General features: G+C 43.4%; 1 protein-coding gene across 8 annotated transcripts in view; it reads left to right on the forward strand.

Moving 5' to 3' along the window:
- Positions 1 to 23,708, forward strand: part of LRRC4C (leucine rich repeat containing 4C) — a 1,157,007-nt gene that overhangs the window by 1,038,665 nt on the left and 94,634 nt on the right. The window contains exon 7 of one of the 8 annotated variants that reach the window (XR_016312706.1): positions 22,064 to 22,201. The exons of 6 other annotated variants lie outside the window; for them this stretch is intronic. The gene's annotated coding sequence lies outside the window, so the exon portion shown is untranslated. Of the gene's footprint in view, positions 1 to 17,650; positions 17,786 to 22,063; positions 22,202 to 23,708 lie in introns of those variants that run through there. One more of the 8 variants, XR_016312707.1, reaches the window with a different exon arrangement.

The following is a 23,708-nucleotide window of genomic DNA, read 5'->3' on the forward strand; positions in this document are numbered from 1 at the left end:
CAAGGGCTGCACAAGCACCAGAGACTGTGCAATTTCTGAGCCAGAATCTAAGCATGGGAAGAAGATGACTGAATTTATTCTCTCTTGAGAAGAGGAGATTAAGGGGGGGATATGATCTCCATGTATAATACATAAGGGGGGATATGATCTCCATGTATAATACATAAGGGGGGATATGATCTCCATGTATAATACATAAGGGGGGATATGATCTCCATGTATAATACATAAGGGGGGATATGATCTCCATGTATAATACATAAGGAGGGATATGATCTCCATGTATAATACATAAGGGGGGATATGATCTCCATGTATAATACATAAGGGGGGATATGATCTCCATGTATAATACATAAGGGGGGATATGATCTCCATGTATAATACATAAGGGGGGATATGATCTCCATGTATAATACATAAGGGGGGATATGATCTCCATGTATAATACATAAGTGGGATATGATCTCCATGTATAATACATAAGGGGGGATATGATCTCCATGTATAATACATAAGGGGGATATGATCTCCATGTATAATACATAAGGGGGAATATGATCTCCATGTATAATACATAAGGGGGGATATGATCTCCATGTATAATACATAAGGGGGGATATGATCACCATGTATAATACATAAGGGGGGGATATGATCACCATGTATAATACATAAGGGGGGGATATGATCACCATGTATAATACATAAGGGGGGGATATGATCTCCATGTATAAATACATAAGGGGGGATATGATCTCCATGTATAATACATAAGGGGGATATGATCTCCATGTATAATACATAAGGGGGATATGATCACCATGTATAATACATAAGGGGGATATGATCTCCATGTATAATACATAAGGGGGATATGATCTCCATGTATAATACATAAGGGGGGATATGATCTCCATGTATAATACATAAGGGGGGATATGATCACCATGTGTAATACATAAGGGGGGATATGATCTCCATGTATAATACATAAGGGGGGATATGATCTCTATGTATAATACATAAGGGGGGATATGATCTCCATGTATAATACATAAGGGGGATATGATCTCCATGTATAATACATAAGGGGGATATGATCTCCATGTATAATACATAAGGGGGGATATGATCTCCATGTATAATACATAAGGGGGGATATGATCACCATGTATAATACATAAGGGGGGGATATGATCACCATGTATAATACATAAGGGGGGGGATATGATCACCATGTATAATACATAAGGGGGGGGGGGGGGATATGATCTCCATGTATAAATACATAAGGGGGGATATGATCTCCATGTATAATACATAAGGGGGATATGATCTCCATGTATAATACATAAGGGGGATATGATCACCATGTATAATACATAAGGGGGGGATATGATCTCCATGTATAAATACATAAGGGGGGATATGATCTCCATTTATAATACATAAGGGGGGATATGATCTCCATGTATAATACATAAGGGGGGATATGATCTCCATGTATAATACATAAGGGGGGATATGATCACCATGTATAATACATAAGGGGGGGGATATGATCTCCATGTATAATACATAAGGGGGAATATGATCTCCATGTATAATACATAAGGGGGAATATGATCTCCATGTATAATACATAAGGGGGATATGATCTCCATGTATAATACATAAGGGGGATATGATCACCATGTATAATACATAAGGGGGGATATGATCTCCATGTATAATACATAAGGGGGATATGATCTCCATGTATAATACATAAGGGGGGATATGATCTCCATGTATAATACTTAAGGGGGGATATGATCTCCATGTATAATATATAAGGGGGATATGATCTCCATGTATAATACATAAGGGGGGATATGATCTCCATGTATAACACATAAGGGGGGGATATGATCTCCATGTATAATACATAAGGGGAATATGCTCTCCATGTATAATACATAAGGGGGATATGCTCTCCATGTATAATAATACATAAGGGGGGATATGATCTCCATGTATAATACATAAGGGGGGGTATGATCTCTATGTATAATACATAAGGGGGGGATATGATCTCCAAGTATAATACATAAGGGGGGATATGATCTGTATGTATAAATACATCAGTGGTTCATATAGTGAACTCGGTGTAGAGTTATTCACCCTGGAGGTCATCACAGAGGACAAGGGGGCGCTCTTTACATTTGGAGGAAAAGAAATGTAATCTCCAAAACACGGAAAGGTTTCTTCACAGTAAGAGCTGTGAAAATGTGGAATAGACTCCCTCAAGAGTTGGTTCTGGCCAGCTCAGTGGATTGCTTTAAAAAAAGTCCTGGATTCTTTCTTAGTTACACAGAATATAACTGGATACTAATATTTATAGGTAAAGTTGATCCAGGGAATATCTGATTGCCTCTCGGGGGATCAGGAAGGACTTTTTTCCCCTGCAGGAGCAAATTGGATCATGCTTTGCTGGGTTTTTTTTTGCCTTCCTCTGGACCAACTGTGGGTGTAGGATTATAACTTTTTTTTTAATGGTTGAACTAAATGGACTTTTGTCTTTTTTTGGCCAGACTAACTATGTAACTATGATGACACTGGATGATACCTGAATAAAGATGGTGCCATCTTTCCTGAGAGACATGCTGTGGCCCTCCTTACATGCTCCCACTCAGGTACTCAAGGATCCTCTTTTGAATAACACTTCCAGCCAGAAGCCAACATCTTTCTCTTTTACTCAGTACTGAGTGGATGCAACTTCCGCACATTAGTCAAATACGAATGAGGCACATCTTGATACGATTCATAGAAAGCACATTGAAAGATATGCATATTTATGTACATTGGTCCAAGATGGACCAATGTGAATATGCAAAAATGTGCATACCTAAACTTCCACTTTAAGTCCCATTGCAGGGGAAGCCCTTCTAGGGGGACCAGCCGTGGTTCCACTAGTCCACCTCTACATTCTCTCAGATACAATACTCTACCTTACTAGACTCCATCCACTGTATATAAGGGAATCTGCCAAAAGGGGAGGACTAACAGGTCACTTCCTGTAAGGAGGGGCAAATCTAAAGGAAATATGTTAACACTTGCCCATGATGAAAAAAAAAATGCCTAATACTAGGTCCACTGTAGGGGCATGCTCAGGCCAGTGGTGGTGAACCAGTTCTGCACGCACACCTCATTGCATGTTTAAAGGCAATTTGAACACACACTACGTGCTGTAACACATCGCTCTGCTTTTTTTTAAAAACTTTTATGTAAATTTTAGTCTTGCAGCTGTATGTTTGCTACATTATGATAAATTGTTTTATAGCAACACACACCAACTAAACCCATTGGTGTAAACAGGCTATTTACAAAGCAAGGATTTTGCTTTGTCTGTGATGGGACCGCACTGGAAAATACGGCCCAACCCAGCCTAATGGGGCTGATGAGAACAAGCCATAAGTGGTCTTTTTTCATTGTCCCTTGTTATCCGAGGCAGGATTTATCTAGAGCCAGAACATTGGGAGTTTGCCTTTTGTTGGACGTGGTTTACATGAACTTTTTTCTTTCTAACTTTGTAGTCCCGTCAGCTTCTCCGCTCTGATCTAAATGAAAGATTCTTTTTTTTCCTTTGTCCACTGGTGTCTCATGTAATAATGTTTTACAGGTCACTGAGGCTAACGGCGCAAGTACAGATAAATGAATCTCAGCTATTATTCGTTTATACTGCCACATGGGGAAAAATAACAATTACTGGTGTGACACTGTGTCTTCATAGAAACACGGTGTTCTGAAGCTGAGCGATGCAAAACCACTCTGACCCCAGGATTTGCAATGCTCCACAGTTTAAAAGATAGTACAAAATATAAGTGGACCTGTCGCCTCACAAAAGAAAGAACACAGCCACATTATAGGCTGAACTAATATTGAGATTATCAGTTTGTAGAAATGTGCAATCACGAGGTAGTGCTTTATTTCAGAACAAAATCTGCAGTGACTTCACAGAGAGTTTTGTTAAGCCAAAGCCCACAATATATGTTTAGACCAAGGGTCTCCACACTTTCAAAACAAAAAGGGCCAGCTTACTCCCCTTTAAACTTTAGGGGGGCCAGACTGTTGCCATTGGGAATAGAAAATGCCCTGACATCAATGGCATGAAGGTCAGTGGGAGTAAAAAATTACATCATCGGTATCCAATGGGAGGAATAGTGCTCCATCATTGGTATCAGTGAGAGGAATAGTGCCCCATCATTGGGATCAGTGAGAGGAATAGTGCCCCATCATTGGTATCAGTGAGAGGAATAGTGCCCCATCATTGGTATCAGTGAGAGGAATAGTGCCCCATCATTGGTATCAGTGGGGGAAATAGTGCCCCATCATTGGTATCAGTGAGAGGAATAGTGCCCCATCATTGGTATCAGTGGGGGAAATAGTGCCTCATCATTGGTATCAGTGGGAGGAATAGTGCCCCATCATTGGTATCAGTGGGAGGAATAGTGCCCCATCATTGGTATCAGTTGGGGAAATAGTGCCCCATCATTGTATCAGTGAGAGGAATAGTGCCCCATCATTGGTATCAGTGGGAAGAATAGTGCCCCATCATTGGTATCAGTGAGAGGAATAGTGTCCCATCATTGGTATCAGTGGGAGGAACAGTGCCCCATCATTGGTATCAGTGAGAGGAATAGTGCCCCATCATTGGTATCAGTGGGAGGAATAGTGCCCCATCATTGGTATCAGTGGGAAGAATAGTGCCCCATCATTGGTATCAGTGAGAGGAATAGTGCCCCATCATTGGTGTCAGTGGGAGGAACAGTGCCCCATCATTGGTATCAGTGAGAGGAATAGTGCCCCATCATTGGTATCAGTGAAAGGAATAGTGCCCCATCATTGGTATCAGTGGGAGGAATAGTGCCCCATCATTGGTATCAGTGAGAGGAATAGTGCCCCATCATTGGTATCAGTGGGAGGAATAGTGCCCCATCATTGGTATCAGTGGGAGGAATAGTACCCCATCATTGGTATCAGTGGGATGAATAGTGCCCCATCATTGGTATCAGTGGGAGGAATAGTGCCCCATCATTGGTATCTGTGGGAGGAATAGTGCCCCATCATTGGTATCAGTGGGAGGAATAGTGCCCCATCATTGGTATCAGTGGGAGGAATAGTGCCCTACCATTGGTATCAGTAGGGTAAATAGTGCCTCATCATTGGTATCAATGGGAGGAATAGTCACCCATTATGGGCATTAATGGGAGGAAGAGTGCCCTATCATTGGTATCTTTGGGAGGAATAATACCCCATTATTGGTATTAGTGGGAAGAATAGTGCCCCATCATTGGTATCAGTGAGAGGAATAGTGCCCCATCATTGGTATCAGTGAAAGGAATAGTGCCCCATCATTGGTATCAGTGGGAGGAATAGTGCCCCATCATTGGTATCAGTGAGAGGAATAGTGCCCCATCATTGGTATCAGTGGGAGGAATAGTGCCCCATTATTGGTATCAGTGGGATGAATAGTGTCCCTTCATTGGTATCAGTGAGAGGAATAGTGCCCCATTATTGGTATCAGTGAAAGGAATAGTGCCCCATCATTGGTATCAGTGGGAGGAATAGTGCCCCATCATTGGTATCAGTGGGATGAATAGTGCCCCATCATTGGTATCAGTGGGAGGAATAGTGCCCCATCATTGGTATCAGTGGGAGGAATAGTGCCCCATCATTGGTATCAGTGGGAGGAATAGTGCCCTATCATTGGTATCAGTGGGAGGAATAGTGCCCTACCATTGGTATCAGTAGGGTAAATAGTGCCTCATCATTGGTATCAATGGGAGGAATAGTCACCCATTATGGGCATTAATGGGAGGAAGAGTGCCCTATCATTGGTTTCTTTGGGAGGAATAATACCCCATTATTGGTATTAGTGGGAAGAATAGTGCCCCATCATTGGTATCAGTGAGAGGAATAGTGCCCCATCATTGGTATCAGTGGGGGAAATAGTGCCTCATCATTGGTATCAGTGGGAGGAATAGTGCCCCATCATTGGTATCAGTGGGAGGAATAGTGCCCCATCATTGGTATCAGTTGGGGAAATAGTGCCCCATCATTGGTATCAGTGAGAGGAATAGTGCCCCATCATTGGTATCAGTGGGAAGAATAGTGCCCCATCATTGGTATCAGTGAGAGGAATAGTGCCCCATCATTGGTATCAGTGGGAGGAACAGTGCCCCATCATTGGTATCAGTGAAAGGAATAGTGCCCCATCATTGGTATCAGTGGGAGGAATAGTGCCCCATCATTGGTATCAGTGGGAAGAATAGTGCCCCATCATTGGTATCAGTGAGAGGAATAGTGCCCCATCATTGGTGTCAGTGGGAGGAACAGTGCCCCATCATTGGTATCAGTGAGAGGAATAGTGCCCCATCATTGGTATCAATGAAAGGAATAGTGCCCCATCATTGGTATCAGTGGGAGGAATAGTGCCCCATCATTGGTATCAGTGAGAGGAATAGTGCCCCATCATTGGTATCAGTGGGAGGAATAGTGCCCCATCATTGGTATCAGTGGGAGGAATAGTGCCCCATCATTGGTATCAGTGGGAGGAATAGTGCCCCATTATTGGTATCAGTGGGATGAATAGTGTCCCTTCATTGGTATCAGTGAGAGGAATAGTGCCCCATTATTGGTATCAGTGAAAGGAATAGTGCCCCATCATTGGTATCAGTGGGAGGAATAGTGCCCCATCATTGGTATCAGTGGGATGAATAGTGCCCCATCATTGGTATCAGTGGGAGGAATAGTGCCCCATCATTGGTATCAGTGGGAGGAATAGTGCCCCATCATTGGTATCAGTGGGAGGAATAGTGCCCTATCATTGGTATCAATGGGAGTAGTAGTGCCCTACCATTGATATCAGTAGGGTAAATAGTGCCTCATCATTGGTATCAATGGGAGGAATAGTAACCCATTATGGGCATTAATGGGAGGAAGAGTGCCCTATCATTGGTATCTTTGGGAGGAATAATACCCCATTATTGGTATTAGTGGGAAGAATAGTGCCCTATCAGAGTCAAAAGGAGAAATTGTTCCCCATTATTGGTATTAATGAGAGGGACAGTGCCCCATCATTAGTGTCAGTGGGAGGCATAGTGCCCCATCGTTGGTATTAGTGGGAGGAATAGTGCCCCGTTATTGGTGTCAGTGGGATAATGAGTTCCCTATCTCTGGTGTCAGTGGAAGGAATAGTGTTCCACTATTGGTATTAGTGGGAGGAATAGTGCCCTATCATTTGTGTCAAAAGGAGAAATTGTGCCCCAATTTAGGGCCAAGTCAGGGCAAGCAAAGGCCACATCCGGCCCACAGGCTGCAATCTGGAGACCCCTGGTTTAGACACTAGGTTGTTTTATTTAAATAGCAACTACAGCAAAGCAGTTTACCATTAGAGATACCTAGGAACTGTTTAGCTTGATAGATGCATATACCAGCCATTCTCAGCTAGGGTTCCCCCAGAGCTTGCTAGGGGTTCCTTGACCTGTGGCTAAATGACCTCTTATTTGATGGTGCCTACATAGTTCTGGGACCAACACCACTTGGCAAATGCCAGCATCAAGACACCAATAACATTTTAAACTGTATTTAATGGTGGCATTCTGACCATTACTATTAGGGTTTGCATTCTTCCTACTTATCACTAATGTAAGGGAAATTTTCCCACTGAACCCTGATTAATTGGTTCTAGTAAGGGTTTCCCAAGACCTAAAAATTATATTAGGGGTTCCTCTGGGGTAAAAGCTTAATAAAGACTGGTGTATGCTATTCCATTCAACCCACACTGCTGCCCTGATAAGGCTAGCACCTTCCAGACCATGAAGTTCAGTAGGCTCTGTGCAGCTGCCTCACCAATTGCTTGCTTTTTGGACTACTGATAAATATTAGGTTGATGATGTCCACCTTGGTCATTGTTCTTTCATTTAGACTACCTAAGAACATTCAATATCTTGCCCATTATCGTACAGAGCAGGCAAGCCTTATATCAGTTTTTGGCTGGTGTATGGCAACTAATTTTAAAAGGAAGATTTTAGGTAATTACACTAGCTGAACTGGAAAGATTCCTTGACGCTATAAATATGTTTTTTGATGCCCCACTATACTAGCATTTAGCTGACGAGCTTGGTGAATATTAACTATGCACTTATTTGGTCTACAGCACAAACTGTACCAATGATATCACTTCCAATGGATGTTGGTACTAGATCTTTGCAGCCAAAGCCAAAAGGGGAACAGAACTACAGCATGCACAGCTCTGCTAATCATAACTTCTTTCTACACGGAAGGGCTTTTCCAAGGTAGTTTGCACTTTCTACTTCTTGTAGGGCAATCTCTCAAACCAGTAGTTTCTCTGCAGGTCAAACTCTTCACCTAACATTTTCTCTCCACCAGCGCAATCTCTTCATCTAGCAGTTTTTCCACATGGTGGTCTTACCCCAAGTCATTCTTTTCGCTTACAAGTCTATCCCTAGGACAGCCTCCCCGTATAGAAGTCTGTCCAGTGCGATTTCTCCATAACTAGCTTCTCCATCTAGCAATCAATCCACTTGGTGATCTCTCCACCAGGAACATAGTTACATCTACCTATCTCTGCTTAGGGCAATGTCTTCATCTGGACGTTTGTTTCTAGTACAATCTCTCCACCTTCCAGGTTTTTTTTCAGTTCAGTTTCTCCACCTGACACTCACTCCAGCAACCACTATTGGGTTTTATTGCTACTTGTCTCCCAATTGCAAATGTACTTTAGCTGCCATTCTAATTCATCCCAATGGTGTTCAGTAGGATTGAGGTCAGGTCTCTGTACAGGCCGCTCAAGTTCCTCAACACTGAACTCAACCTACATTTTGTTGAGCTGGCTTTGTGCACAAGGACACAGTCATGTTGGACCTTCCCCAAAAGGTTGCAGACATACAAATGTCTTTATATGCTGTAGCCATTACTGGGACCACCTAAACTCAATTTGGAGTGGTGTCAACTTACAGTTGGCCAAAGAGTCTAGGTGTCATGGTCAAATTTCCTTACATTCTTGGCATTATAGTGCATAAAAAAATGTTTTATGTTGTAAACAGCTACAAAATCCATGTCATGATACCGTGAAAGTTCTCCTTCCCGTCAACAGCAGGACATCTAATCTCAGTAAATGAAAATGAAAATTAGAATTTCATATTATCACAATAATAGAAAATTTAGACTATTTTATTTCCCTGTAACTGCTGCAATTTGGATTACTGTGTTGGACGATGGACATTAAGCCTATAGCATGGGGTTGTATGTAGAGCTTCGGGCCCGCTCAGTGGTTGCTTAAGATACCTGGCACCGTAGAAACTTATTTCAGGCCAATAACGGTGACCTAATGAAGAGAGATGAATGAATTATCTCCTATTTCTAGCGATAATAGCATAAAGCCTAATGCAATGCTGTGATGGGGAGTTATGAGTTTTATGGGTACCCATCAGCTTTCTAGATTTATACACTTTATTAAACATCATGATGGGCATTCTAATGAACTGGAGGCAGCAATATCACTATTATTATTAGTATGAGGCCGGCCCAGCTCATCCGTAAAGCTGATGGGATGCTGACAATAGAAGGCTTATTTGAACAAAAAATATGTATTCCTTCAACTAGGCAATCTCATAGTCAATGTCAATTTAATTTGACTTGCTGCATATTTTCTTTGTATATCAGACCTGGATCTCCATCAGTAGTGTCTATAGCATGACAAATTTTTAGTTACCCACTGAAACCCTTCTGGTAGGCTTTGATCCTGCTATTGGGGGGTACAGGGCTGGGGTTGGTCAATGACTAATTTGGTAGCGAATTCAATGACAGTATCTTCTCTTTGATAGGATATTCCATCTCCAGTAAGGGTTGAAAGAAGTGCATCCTTGAGATTTGTTGACATGCTTACTTAAAGCAAACTTGGGTTTTGCCCATGGAAGACATAGCAACAGGTTGACTTGGCCATAACCCCCCGCCCCCCCCCCCCCCCACACACACACACACACACACTCCATGCTCCACACCACCCTCTAACAAACAGTTTAAATTTAAAAAGAAAAAAAAAATCTGATCTATGAGCCAATATTAACTGCCTAAATCCATCCATGGCCATCGATGTGCCCTCTTCTAAATCTTTTAACTATTGAACTAAATGGCGGTCCATGATTTTGCCCATGGAAGACATAGCAACAGGTTGACTTAGCCATGGACCCCCCCCCCTCCCCAAACACACACACTCCATGCTCCACACCACTCTCTGACAAACCAATAGTTTTAATTTAAAAAGAAAAAAAAAATCTGGTCTATGAGCCAATATTAACTGCCTAAATCCATCCATGGCCATTGATGTGCCCTCTTCTAAATCTTTTAACTATTGAACTAAATGGCGGTCCATGATTTTGCCCATGGAAGACATAGCAACAGGTTGACTTAGCCATGGACCCCCCCCCCCCCCAAACACACACACTCCATGCTCCACACCACTCTCTAACAAACCAATAGTTTTAATTTAAAAAGAAAAAAAAATCTGATCTATGATCCAATATTAACTGCCTAAATCCATCCATGGCCATTGACGTGCCCTCTTCTAAGTCTTTTAACTATTGAACTAAATGGTGGTCCTCCTGTGGCCACATCACATCAGTGTCCAGCAGCAAACTGCAATGGCCGGATGACATCACAAGAGATGAGACAGCATAGGCACTGTGATGGATTACTGTTACCCCTTCTGAAAGAGGCATTGAGAAGGGAAGGTGGTGTTCTGAAGTCTTATCAGTGAGCAGCTTAGGGTGACAACGCTGCTCCTCCAAAACATACAATACAGAAGTGAGCATTGTCACCCTAGGGCAAGAAGTGCATTACTGATGTGTTTTTAGCGCCCCCCAACTGCCTCCAATGGCAGTGGATGGGGGTGTTCCCATGCAGGTAAAAATTATCTTACATGTCATGCTCAGCAGGCAGCAAACCTGCCGAGCTCTACACATTCAAGTGAGCGAGGAAGCACTGCAAACATCCCGCAGCCATGTACATTACAAGCCATTGTGGCATGTTTTGTGCGGCAATTGTGGGATTAAAACCACACTTCATGTCTACAGCAAAAATTATGCAGCAAGTTGTGCTCATCAAACCGCAAGCCCACCGTATATTACCCATTCAAGCAAATGAGGAAGCACCACAAACGCCCTGCAGCTGCATGCAAGGCATGCATTTGTGGTGTATTTGTGTGACTATTATGGAGTGAAACAGGTGTTAGGGAGGCATTATTTCCTCATCGTCTGTAAAACATAACAAAATGCACTCAAACCACAAACAATTGCATCAGAAATGTGCACCAATGTGTTACAGTAGGAACTTTACCGTGACTCGGCGCAGATGCCGTGTTGCTTGCTCTGTGGTGTGAGCCGACCCGTAAGGCATCCCAATGATAGCACAATTGATCCGTGGTGTTTATCTCAAGATAGATTGAATTCTGCACCTCCTAATGATCCCACCTAGAACAGTTAAAGTGGTTGTAAAGGTTCAAGGTTTTTTATCTTCATGCATTCTATGCATGAAGATAAAAAACCTTTGGGCAGCACAGTGGCTAAATGGTTAGCACTTCCACCTGGCAGTACTAGGGTCATTGGTTCGAATCCCAGCCACGGCACCACCTGCCAGGAGTTTGCATGTTCTCCCTGTGCGGGTTTCCTCAGGGTACTCCGGTTTCCTTCTACACACCAAAGACATGCTGGTAGGTTAATTGGATCCTGTCTAAATTGGCCCTAGTATGTGTATGTATGAATGTGAGTTAGGGACCTTAGATTGTACGCTCCTTGAGGGTTAGGGACTGATGTGAATGTACAATATATATGTAAAGCGCTGTGTACATTGACGGCGCTATATAAGTACCTGAAATAAATATCCAGTAAAGTAAGAAAAACCTTCAGTGTATAGCTCCCCCAGCAGCCTCCCCTAATATTCACCTGAGCCTGATCTGGATCCAGTGATGTGCATGTGTGCCTAAATGGTTGGCAGTACTTGGGTCATTGGTTTGAATCCCAACCATGGAACCACCTGCCTGGAGTTTGCATGTTCTCCCTGTGCTTGCATGGGTTTCCTCACACACTCCAAAAGACATGCTGGCAGGTTAGTTGGCTCCTGTCTAAATTGGCCCTAATATGTGTATATGTGAATTGGGGACTTTAGATTGTACGCCCCTTGAGGGTTAGGTACCAATGTGAATGTACAATATGTATGTAAAGCACTAAATAAGTACCTGTAATAAATAAATAAAATAAATGAGTGAAAAGGCTCTCCCAGGTCTCTCTCCTCATTGGCTGAGAAACAGCATCAGGAGCCAATTACAGCCCATGAGGAGGGATTGGGACTGAGCCATGCTCTGTGTGTCCCATAGACACAGAGGTGGCTCAGGAGCAAGCACCCACTAGTGCCCCAGAGGGGGCACTTGACAAGGTGGAGGGGTGAGTAACTACGTTGGGGGACCCTGGAAAAGGTGAATCAGGGCTGCTCTGTGCAAAACCATTACATGGAGCAGGTAAGCATGATGTGTTTCTTATTTTAAATAAAAAAAAAAATCGAGCATTTAGAACAACCTTAAGGTCATATTATCTGGCCCTACAACAGAGAACATCCAGTTCTCAACTCAGTCCCATTGTGATCACAATATAAATATTGTACAGGAACGCACAATACTCTTCAACCTGCCTCTTCCAGCATAATAACAACGTACGTCTTCTTTGACTACGATCCGTCTTTCAGCTGCTAAATAATAACACAGGATTGCTCATCCAAGTATCAAAAGGCATCTTAAGGATTCATTAGTCCTCTTTATCTCCAGGTCCCTTAAATTGAAACAAGGTCGTTTGAAAAAATGTAATTAGTTTACCTGCAGACTTGTTGTAGTGTGTTTTGTCTGCGGGGTGAATATTAATGGCGCATCGTAGAGATCACCAAACACTTTTTGATGCCTAATCAAGAAAACTTTGTTACTGAGCATTCAAAGAGCTGGAAGTCCGGGAGAACTTTGTTATATGTCAGAAAAAGAATGAAAGTGGAATTAAGGACTATGTCACTGTAGGAATGCAGGGTCTGGGGAGACCAGATATAGTGAATGCAGGGTCCGGGGAGACCGGATATAGTGAATGCAGGGTCCGGGGAGACCAGATATAGTGAATGCAGGATCTGGGGAGTCCAGATATAGTGAATGCAGGGTCCGGGGAGACCGGATATAGTGAATGCAGGGTCCGGGGAGACCGGATATAGTGAATGCGGGGTCCGGGGAGACCAGATATAGTGAATGCGGGGTCCGGGGAGACCGGATATAGTGAATGCAGGGTCCGGGGAGACCAGATATAGTGAATGCAGGGTCCGGGGAGACCGGATATAGTGAATGCAGGGTCCGGGGAGACCAGATATAGTGAATGCAGGGTCCGGGGAGACCAGATATAGTGAATGCAGGGTCCGGGGAGACCGGATATAGTGAATGCAGGGTCCGGGGAGACCAGATATAGTGAATGCAGGGTCCGGGGAGACCGGATATAGTGAATGCAGGGTCCGGGGAGACCGGATATAGTGAATGCAGGGTCCGGGGAGACCGGATATAGTGAATGCAGGGTCCGGGGAGACCGGATATAGTGAATGCAGGGTCCGGGGAGACCGGATATAGTGAATGCGGGGTCCGGGGAGAGCGGATATAGTGAATGCGGGGTCCGGGGAGAGCGGATATAGTGAATGCGGGGTCCGGGGAGACCGGATATAGTGAATGCGGGGTCCGGGGAGACCGGATATAGTGAATGCAGGGTCCGGGGTTTAGTAACACTTTGATATAATTGACCATATATGGCCAACAACAGCAACTAGCATCCCTGGTCGATTTTACGACGATCAACAGCTAGCCAGGGAGCTATCCTTTGCAATAGCAGCATCAGCAGTGAGAGGAGTGTAGTGGCTATGGCTTAAGGAATCGAACTAGGATTACAACTGCCCCCACCCCACTATACTAACTACCCTTTAGAAGGAAGATGGTTATAATTTTTCTGTTTTCAGGGCACTCCAGTCCAGTCACATGATAGGCTCCCAGCAGCCGGCTTTGGGTCTATATAAACACTGTATCAGACGGTCCATGTTTGACAGAAGCAGATGTAATAGCTGCCGTATTTACACTGCAAATCCCATCTGTCATGTTGACAGCCGGGAATTGCAGGCAAGTGTGAGAAATACAAAGAATCTGATTGCTATAGAGTCAGTACAAAGTAATAGTTACTTTTCTATGTACTCATTCATCTACAGATCAAAAGGGACGATCTTCTCTCTTTACTAATACTGATTGAATTTTTTGGTTTTTTGTTACTGTCTAGGGATTGCATAAAAATAAAATCTTGTTCTCAGGGCAATATGACCAAAGGAAAGCTTTGTTCGTCCTTACACTTTATTAGCATCCCAGTCTCAGTTCGTAGGGTTCAATATTGAGTTGGCCAACCCTCTGCAGCTATAAAACAGCTTCAACTCTTCTGGGAAGGCTGTCCACAAGGTTTAGGAGTGTGCCTATAGCAAAGGTGGGCAACTGTGGCCCTCCAGCTGTTGTAGAACTACAAGTCCCGTGAGGCATTGCAAAACTGACAGTTACAAGAATGACTCCCAAAGGCAGAGGCATGATGGGACTTGTAGTTCACCAACAGCTGGAGGGCCATAGTTGCCCACCCCTGGTCTATAGGAATGTTTGCTCATTCTTCCAGAAGCACATTTGTGAGGTCGGGCACTGATGTCGGACGAGAAGGCCTGGCTTGCAGTCTCCACTTTAATTCATCCCAAAGGCGTTCTAATCGGGTTGAGGTCAGGATTCTGTGCAGGCCAGTCAAGTTCCTCCACCCCAAACTCACTCATCTGTGTCTTTATGGACCTTGCTTTGTACACTGGTGCGCAGTCATGTTGTAACAGGAAGGGTCCATCCCCAAACTCTTCACACAAAGTTGGGAGCATGAAATTGTCCAAAATGTCTTGGTATGCTGACACCTAAGAGTTCCCTTCACTGGAACTAGGGGGCCAAGTCCAACCGATGAAAAACAACCCAACAGAATAAGCTCCACTCCTCCAAACTTTACACTTGGCACAATGCAGTGAGGCAAGTACTGTTCTCCTGGCAACCACCAAACCCAGAGAAGCATGATTGGTCTCTCCAGAGAATGTGCTTTATACCACTGCATCCGACCCTTTGCATTGCTCTTGGTGATGTAAGGCTTGGATGCAGCTGATCGGCCATGGAAACCCATTCCATGAAGCTCTCTACACACTGTTGTTGTGCTAATCTGAAGGCCACACGTAGTTTGGAGGTCTTTAGCTAACTGACTCTGCAGACAGTTGGCGACTTCTGCACACTGTGTGCTTCAGCATGCGCTGACCCCACTCTATCATTTTACATGGCCTACCACTTGGTGGCTGAGTTGCTGTTGTTCCCATTTGCTTCCACTTTGTTATAATCCCACAAACAGCTGAGCGTGGAATATTTAGTAGCCAGGAAATGTCACGGATGGACTTATTGCACAGGTGACAACCTATCACGGGACCACGCTTGGAGTCACTGAGCTCCTGAGAGCGACCCATTCTTTCACCAATGTTTGTAGAAGCAGTCTGCATGCCTAGGGGCTTGATTATATACACCTGTGGCCATGGAGGGGATTGGAACACCTGAATCACATGATTTGAAGGGCTGGCCCAATACGTTTAGAAATGTAGTGTATATATATATATATATATATATATACACACACATATACATACACACACACACACACACACACACACACACATTTATTATCTCTTAGGTAATGAGAAAGTGATTAAATAAACAGGCCCAGGGCAGAAATGTAGAAATTGTTCCGATGTGCAGGTACCCAAGTGGTTAATCAGAATGGTTTGCACTCTCTTCTTATATCTTATGGCCATGCATTGCCAAATATTACCATTTTGTGATTTATTATTCAGAAAATATACATAGAAATGATATTTAGTACATTTCTCCTGTGCGGCTTCAGTGATCTGTCCTTTCTGTGCTGGTGGCCTCTATAGCAACAGAGGACTTCTGAAACAAATAAATGTCAGGCTTGCAGCATTAAATAAATGTGATTTGTGTTCGCGGGCTCCGATTGTCTACAGTGAAATCCTGTTATTTAAGATGCACAGTAATAAAATGAAATGAGTTCATTACTCACGAACCCGCTCTGTATCCAGAAGCAGCAATAGTATATAAGTCATGTGATCAGCTGATTGGGCCAATCAAACGAATACTTCCAGGGCTCCATCTTGCACGTGCAGTACAGTGCAATGTGTCTACCTACTGGAATGTACTTACAGTAGGGGTAGCCATTCCTAGAAAACAAGCTTGGAGCTCATTCAGTTAAGCAGTGGAAGGGTACTGACCAGGGGCGGACTGACAACTCAACTGGCAATAGGGGATCATGGGGTCCCTGTGTCCTTGCCCAAACTCAAAAAAGCCTATGAAAAAAAAAAAAAGGTACTAGGGCCATCTCATGGAGCCCCCTACTGACCCCAGGCCCTCGGGCAGTGCCCAAGTTTCCAAATGGTCAGTCCGCCCCTGGTACTGACCCATATAACCCAGCCATTATTCCTATTACTGCAGTCAGCATGGAGGCCATTATCCATTTTACTGTATATCTTAACATGCTATCTTGAAGCACATCAGATACAGCAAGCATACAATAAGCATTTAAAAAGCGAACCCAAAAATTACAGTTTATTATTATTATTATTATTATTATTATTATACAGGATTTATATAGCTCCAACAGTTTGCTCAGCGCTTTACAATATAAACGGGAGACAATACAGCAACAATACAGTTCAATACAAGAGGGATAGGAGGGCCCTGATCCTGGGAGCTTACAATCTAGGAGGGAGGGGCTGGTGGTACAAAAGGTAATAAATGTGGGGGATGGACTGGTAGGAGGAGTAGAAGATTCGGCTATTAGCTGAAGGCAGGATAGGCTTCCCTGAAGAGATAGGTTCTCAGAGATCGCCTAAAAGTGAGCAGAGTAGGCGACGGTCGGATAGATTGGGATTAGAGAGTTCCAGAGGATGGGGCTCTGGAGATTTATCAATCTTTAGGCCTCATGCACACAGGACGTTAAACTCCCCTAGAAGCCGTCTTCTAGCAGCAGTGTATTTGCAGAAAAAAGGCCTGACGCTGGTTAAAGTATCAAGCATTTAGGTGCGTTTACACGCTCCTGGGCGTTAATTCATTTCATTGGCCAGAATGATAATTTATTCTAGAAATTGAAATGAATTAAGGCTCAAGCGCTAAACGCAACTAGCGTTTCGCCATGTTTATCTGCGTCAAGCGTTTTGTCTGCGCTGCAGCTCCTGGACGCGCTGGCCCTGCTTTTTTTTCTTCTTGGTAAGCGCTACTGCTAAAAAGTCTATGTGTGCATGGACATATACAGTAGGATAGCATGGGGGGCCTTTAGAAAGAATAAAAAAAAAAGCACCTGATGCCTCGAAAAGTGGCTGCAAAAAAATGACCTGTGTGCATAAGGCCTTAAATGTGGTGGCTGCATTAGTTTACTTTTTTTCCCTCTCTGTTTTCACCCAGTGATATGGCCAGTAACACACCTTCTGTATTGGAGTGCCACATACTCTGGATGAAGGAGCACAGAAGACTTATGGACAGCAGCATTGTCCATGTTGGAAGAGGATAGTGCCAGGTGTACCAGCAGATTTAGGTAGACCAACAAATTAAAGTTGCAAAATTGGGCTCACTTCTGCATGTTTATTTATTTCATATATTTATTTATTATTTATTTCAGGTACTTATATAGCGCTGTCAATTTACGCAGCGCTTTACATATATATTGTACATTCACATCAGTCCCTAACCCTCAAGGGGGGTACAATCTAAGGTCCCTAACTCACATAAACATACTAGGGCCAATTTAGACAGGAGCCAATTAACCTACCAGCATGGCTTTGGAGTGTGGGAGGAAACCAGAGTAACTGGAGGAGACCCACACAGGCACAGGGAGAACATGCAAACTCCAGGCAGGTGGTGCCGTGGTTGGGATTCAAACCAACGACCCCTAGGCGAAAGTGCTAACCATTTAGCCACTGTGCTGCCCTAACACCAGCTTGTTCAATAAAAGTTTTTTAATTTTTTTTTATACTTGTAATGGCGGCGATCAGCAACTTATAGCAGCACTGCGGCGGGCATTCTGACACTGGGGGCGGGGGGACTGACTAACTGCCACTGACATCCCGACACTAATATAGTGATCAGTGCTAATAAAAAGCACTGACACTGTACTAATGACACTGGGCAGGAAGGGGTTAACATGTGGGGCGATCAAAGAGTTAACTGTGTGCTGTGTGAGTTTATCTAGGGAAACACGCTGCTGTGTATTTCTCTGTAGTACACAGCAGCATGTTACTGCTGGCAAGAGAGAGACCTGTATTGTTTACACACAAAATCAGAAATAGCGTCGCGCTCCGCTACCATTTGCAAAATTTTGTGAATAAATATTAAGTAAATAGTCCAGCATCGAAAGATATGTATTTTGCGATGCTGGACTGGAATATTTATTTATTCACAAATGGTAGCGGAACGCGACACTATTTCTGATTTTATTCTCTATGACACAATGGTATGAGTTTGTGTAGCGTGTAAGCAATCCACTATTTTTCACAGTTTATATACACAATTTTTATTTTCATTATTGCATTGATTTTACCACAATTTTAATTTATTATATAATTATTGAAATATTTATTAGCACTTTATATACACCATAGTTGCTCACAAGACCCCACACTTTAGTATTGTTTACACACAGGTCTCTCCCCTGTCAGTGTTCCTCGGCGATCACTGGGTATGGCCGGCATGGAATCTCCGGTCGGGACTCGGTGATCGACATCTGTAGCCTCCAATGGCGGTGCATGTAGGATTGCATGCGCCCCCTGCTAAATAAATGAGGTGAAGCTTCAATTTGCCAGGAATACCCAATGACAAAGAAAAAAAAATGCATTTTTGCTAGCACATGATTGGATGATGGAAGTCAGCAGAGCTTCCCCTCAATTACTAAGCTCTGGAGCAACTGCACTTGCAAAGTGCACAGTCTGATTGCCTTTAGTAAATCAACCCTTAAAAGTCACATACCATAGTGTGAGATGAGGAAACAGCTCTCATTGTTTGAACACTGTGTGGAAGCAAGTTAATGTTTTGACTGACATTCTGCGGTTTAGCCACAAGATGTCACTGTTTTTCTAACACAGCCTCAGACTGCATAGATATTTGTATATTCATGAAGAGGTGGGGTTGGAGAGAACAGGAAGGAGAGTGAGAAGCCATGTTTTGGAGAATGGTGAATAAGGGGCCGTGTGAGCTGAGAATCTGATGACATCCAGGTGTGAAAGCGTCCCTCGGTAACCAGAGATTGCTGCCAGGAAGGCTGATGAAATTGCTGCCAGGAAGGCTGATGAGATTGCTGCCAGGAAGGCTGATGAGATTGCTGCCAGGAAGGCTGATGAGATTGCTGCCAGGAAGGCTGATGAGAGCAGAGGAACTAAGCAACATATACGGCGAGACCGCATGTTTGTTGGAGAGACATTTGTTCTGTTCAGAGTCACCAGCGGATACAAGGCAGACCCGGGTTGGTAAGATCGTGCACGCACCTCATTTCAGTGTTGGTGCCTTGAGACTGAGTCCAGGCCTATAGTTAGTTAGGGTCTCTGTTTGTGTCAGGCCACAAGTGTTGTTACTGATTATTGGAAGGACTCCACAACTTAAAGTGACATTTCACATTGGAGATCTGGTAAAATCCCACAAACTCAAGCCAGACTGGCGTTTTGCTCAGAAGGAATACTCAGGCACATGCTACAGGACCAGTTATGGGAGGGGGAATACTGTAGATTTGTGTAGGATTGTAAGCTGTGGTGCTGCACCGCAGGCTAGCCCATACCATACACCCATACACTGATTCCTGCTCTTTTAGGGTAATAACAGGTAAGGTGTGACAGCTTAGTTGTGCCCCCCAGTAGTTAAATTACTTCACTTTCTACCTTCATCCATCAGGAGGCGCCGTGCTGTGCAGCACAAGGGTCTCAGCCTTTGGGCTGGGTGTATGTAAATTTATTGTATGTTCCCAGCATTTGTGGTTGTGTTTATTTGCCACATCTAAGTAAAATTCTGTTGTGGCAAAAGCTGGTGTTGGGGTTGCTTTCCTCGTTCGTGATTTCACTGTATCCTGGGGAGCCCACCCCGGTACACGGCTTACAATAGATGCAGCTACAAGCTTATAAACACTACTGGTTGAAGAATGTATCTCTACTGAATACTGATAGTTGTTGCACGGAATACATGAACACTGTATTCCAACAAAAATAAAACTCCCAAGTTTCTTCCTCCCCACACAACATTGCTCCAACACCAATCTCTGGTTTCCCTATACAACATCCTTATGCAACCCATTTGTATTGGCTGCCAGGGGGTTGCACATTAGCAGGAAGGGGAGACATTAATATGAGCAAAACTGAGGATTCCTGGAGGTTTGGCTGGCCAGGTGCACAAAGGAAACTTCTTGAAGGCACATTTACACTTGAGCGACGCTACTGCATTCATTTCTGCATTTTTTTTTATTTATTTTTTTTTTTAAGAGTGGCACTGTTCATTTGAATGGACCTCCCTCTGCTTCAAAAATATGCTAAAAGAAGCTCATGTACCAAATTTTGGGCGTGAGCCTAATGCGTTCCACGTTGTGTGTTTTTACACTTTTTTGCCGCACAAAATACATGAAAAATGCACAGCTGCTACCTGCATTTGGGGTGCCATTAAAAAAAATATTGGTACCGCAAGCACATTGCCTGTTTTAGTGTGTTTCTTGCGTGTTTGCAGAAATGGGGCCAAAAAATAAAGGTTCTATCAGGGACCTGTGGTCCCAATTTTCTTCTTTTTTAGCTTGTCTCCATACTTGTCTCCTTATTAATAACAAAGGTCTTCTCAAAAGAGTCAAATTACTTTGTTTTGTGCATCTAGGTTCCATTCACAACTGGCATTTCTGAAATGTTCAACAAAGTGCACAGAAAATGCTCATTTTGCAGTGTGTCTTGGAAACGCACTGCAAATGCGCATCGCGTATGCACTTTGTCGCCATTCTGGAAACATCAAGTGTCAATGGGATCTACAGTCAAGGCCAAAAATATTGGCACCCTTGCATCTGTCAGATAACGCACCACTTCACCCAGAAAATTGTTACAATTACAAATGTTTTGGCATTCTCATGTTTATTTCTTGTTTGTATTGGTATGACACAAAAAAGTGGAGAAACAAAAAGCCAAATCTGGCATTCCACACAAAACCCCAAAAATGGACTGGACAAAATTATTGGCACCCTCAATTTAATATTTGGTACCACAGCCCTTGGAAAACATAACTAATCAATCGCTTCTTGTAACCACCAATGGATTTCTTACACCTCTCTACTGGAATTTTGGAGCACTCTTCTTTTGCCAACTGCTCCAAGTCTTTCAGATTGGAAGAGTTCCTTTTCCCAACTGCTGTTTTGAGGTCTCTCCACAGGAGCTCTATGGGATTGAGATCTGGACTCATTGCTGGCCAGTTCAGTACTCTCCAACGTTTTGTCTGAAACCATTTCTGGGGGCTTTTTTACATGTGTTTTGGGTCATTGTCCTGCTGTAAGACCCATGACCTCTGACGGAGACCCAACTTTCTGACACCGGGCCCTACATTGCACCCCAGAATTCTTTGGTATTCTTCAGATTTCATAATGCCATGCACACGGCCAAGACATTCGATGCCTGAAGCAGCAAAGCAACTCCAAAACATTAGTGAACTTCCACCATGTTTGACTGTAGGAACTGTATTCTTTTCTTTAAAAGGCCTCATTTCTTTTTCTGTAAAACAGCAGAATGATGGGCACAGCACATTCTCCCAAAATGATTTTGGCTTCCTCAGGTAAGTTTTGTCAAACTTCAATCTGGCTTTTTTATGTTTCAGGGTCAGCAGTGGGGTCCTCCTGGGTCTCCAACCATAGCATCCCTTTTCATTCAGATGGCAACGTAACGTAACAGTGTGAGCCGACAGAGTTGTACCCTGTGCCTGAAGGTCAGCTTGAATTTGTCTTGAAGTTGATGGAGGTTCTTTAGCCACCATTCGAACAATCCTTCATTGCAATCTTTGATCAAGTTTTTTCTTTTTCATCCACGTGCAGGGAGATTAGCTACAGTACCATAGGCTGCAAACTTATTGACAATCTTGTGCACAGTGGACACAGGAATATGAAGCTCTGTTAATTGATACAGGTGAGTTTAATTACAAAATTACAGAAGCATCACAAACTTGGAATGAAATGATTTCGTACAATTTTGAGAAGGTGCCGATAATTTTGTCCAGTCCATTTTTCGGGTTGTGTGTGGAATGTGTCTGATTTGGCTTTTTCTTGCAGAGATGCATGAAACGTTCCCCCTCTCTGGAACTGGTATAAGGATCACACCGGGGCTGTAAAGGTTGAAAGGCTCCTCACAGGAGACACAGGGAGAAACTCATAGTGTAGTATGTAAATAAATGCTTTATTCATCAAAGAAGCGTGGGTAAAAGAATCACAATAGTGCCAGATGCATGTGAATGACTGACCCTCCAAGATCAAAGATGGCCACCGGGCCTCCACGTGGCATGATGTCAAGACATCCTGGGCTCCAACTGACGCGTTTCGTGCGCACGCACTTCTTCTGAGGTAGAGACAGTGGAGTGTTTTTCCACTTTTTTGTGTCATACCAATACAAACAAAAAAAATAAACGTAAAAATGTCAAAACATTTGTAATTGCAACAATTTTCTGGGTGAAGTGTTGCATTATCTGAGAGAAATACAGGGGAGAATATATTTTTGGCTATGACTGTAAATGCAGAAAACAAGGTGATTTTTTTTTGGTGAAAAATCAAACCGTGCTCTGCTCTAAATAAAAAAGTAATTTTTTCCCACAGGTAGGGCAGCCCATTCAAGTGGTCTGCCCTATGCATGACAAGCAGAAACGTGTGTAATATGCAAAAAAACGCAAGCAGGAATGCCAGCTCGAGCTACTCAGGAGTAAATCCGGTCTTAATTTCACTATAATTAGTGATGATGTTATGATATTGAACAGGCCTGAGACTGCTGCTGGGTGCCACCGTCTTTGATGTGACATCATTAGCCCCAGGCATTCTCCTGATATTGTATATTTACGGTCCAGGCTCCCTATACAGCCTCTTATTTATGTGATGACAGGGCAGAAAGTCTGATAGTAGGAGCTCACATGCAGCGGAGCACTGAATAATACCAGTAGTGACATCTCCTCCAACCGGAACATATTACAATCAGATACTGCTTTGCATACATTTACTAATGGCTCAGCTTCAAGAGGTTCTTCTGTTTAACCCCACCACTGCCACTGACGAATGGCATATATCTCTGGCACTTGTGAGTTTTACAAGCCAATTGTTGGCTGATTAAAGTGATCAGGGAAACTGTACAACCAGCTAATCATTTTCACTAACCCCTGAAAGTATTCCCACACACAAAACTACCCCCACCCATGCTTCCTGGGCTTTACTGTCCCACCTGCGGTCCAGAGGGTGTCACTAGGTGGAGGGAAAGGGAGACCTCAA

Source organism: Staurois parvus, unplaced genomic scaffold (assembly GCF_062004578.1).
Source record: "Staurois parvus isolate SC_StPar_1 unplaced genomic scaffold, SC_StPar_1.0 ptg000184l, whole genome shotgun sequence".
Taxonomy (NCBI): domain Eukaryota; kingdom Metazoa; phylum Chordata; class Amphibia; order Anura; family Ranidae; genus Staurois; species Staurois parvus.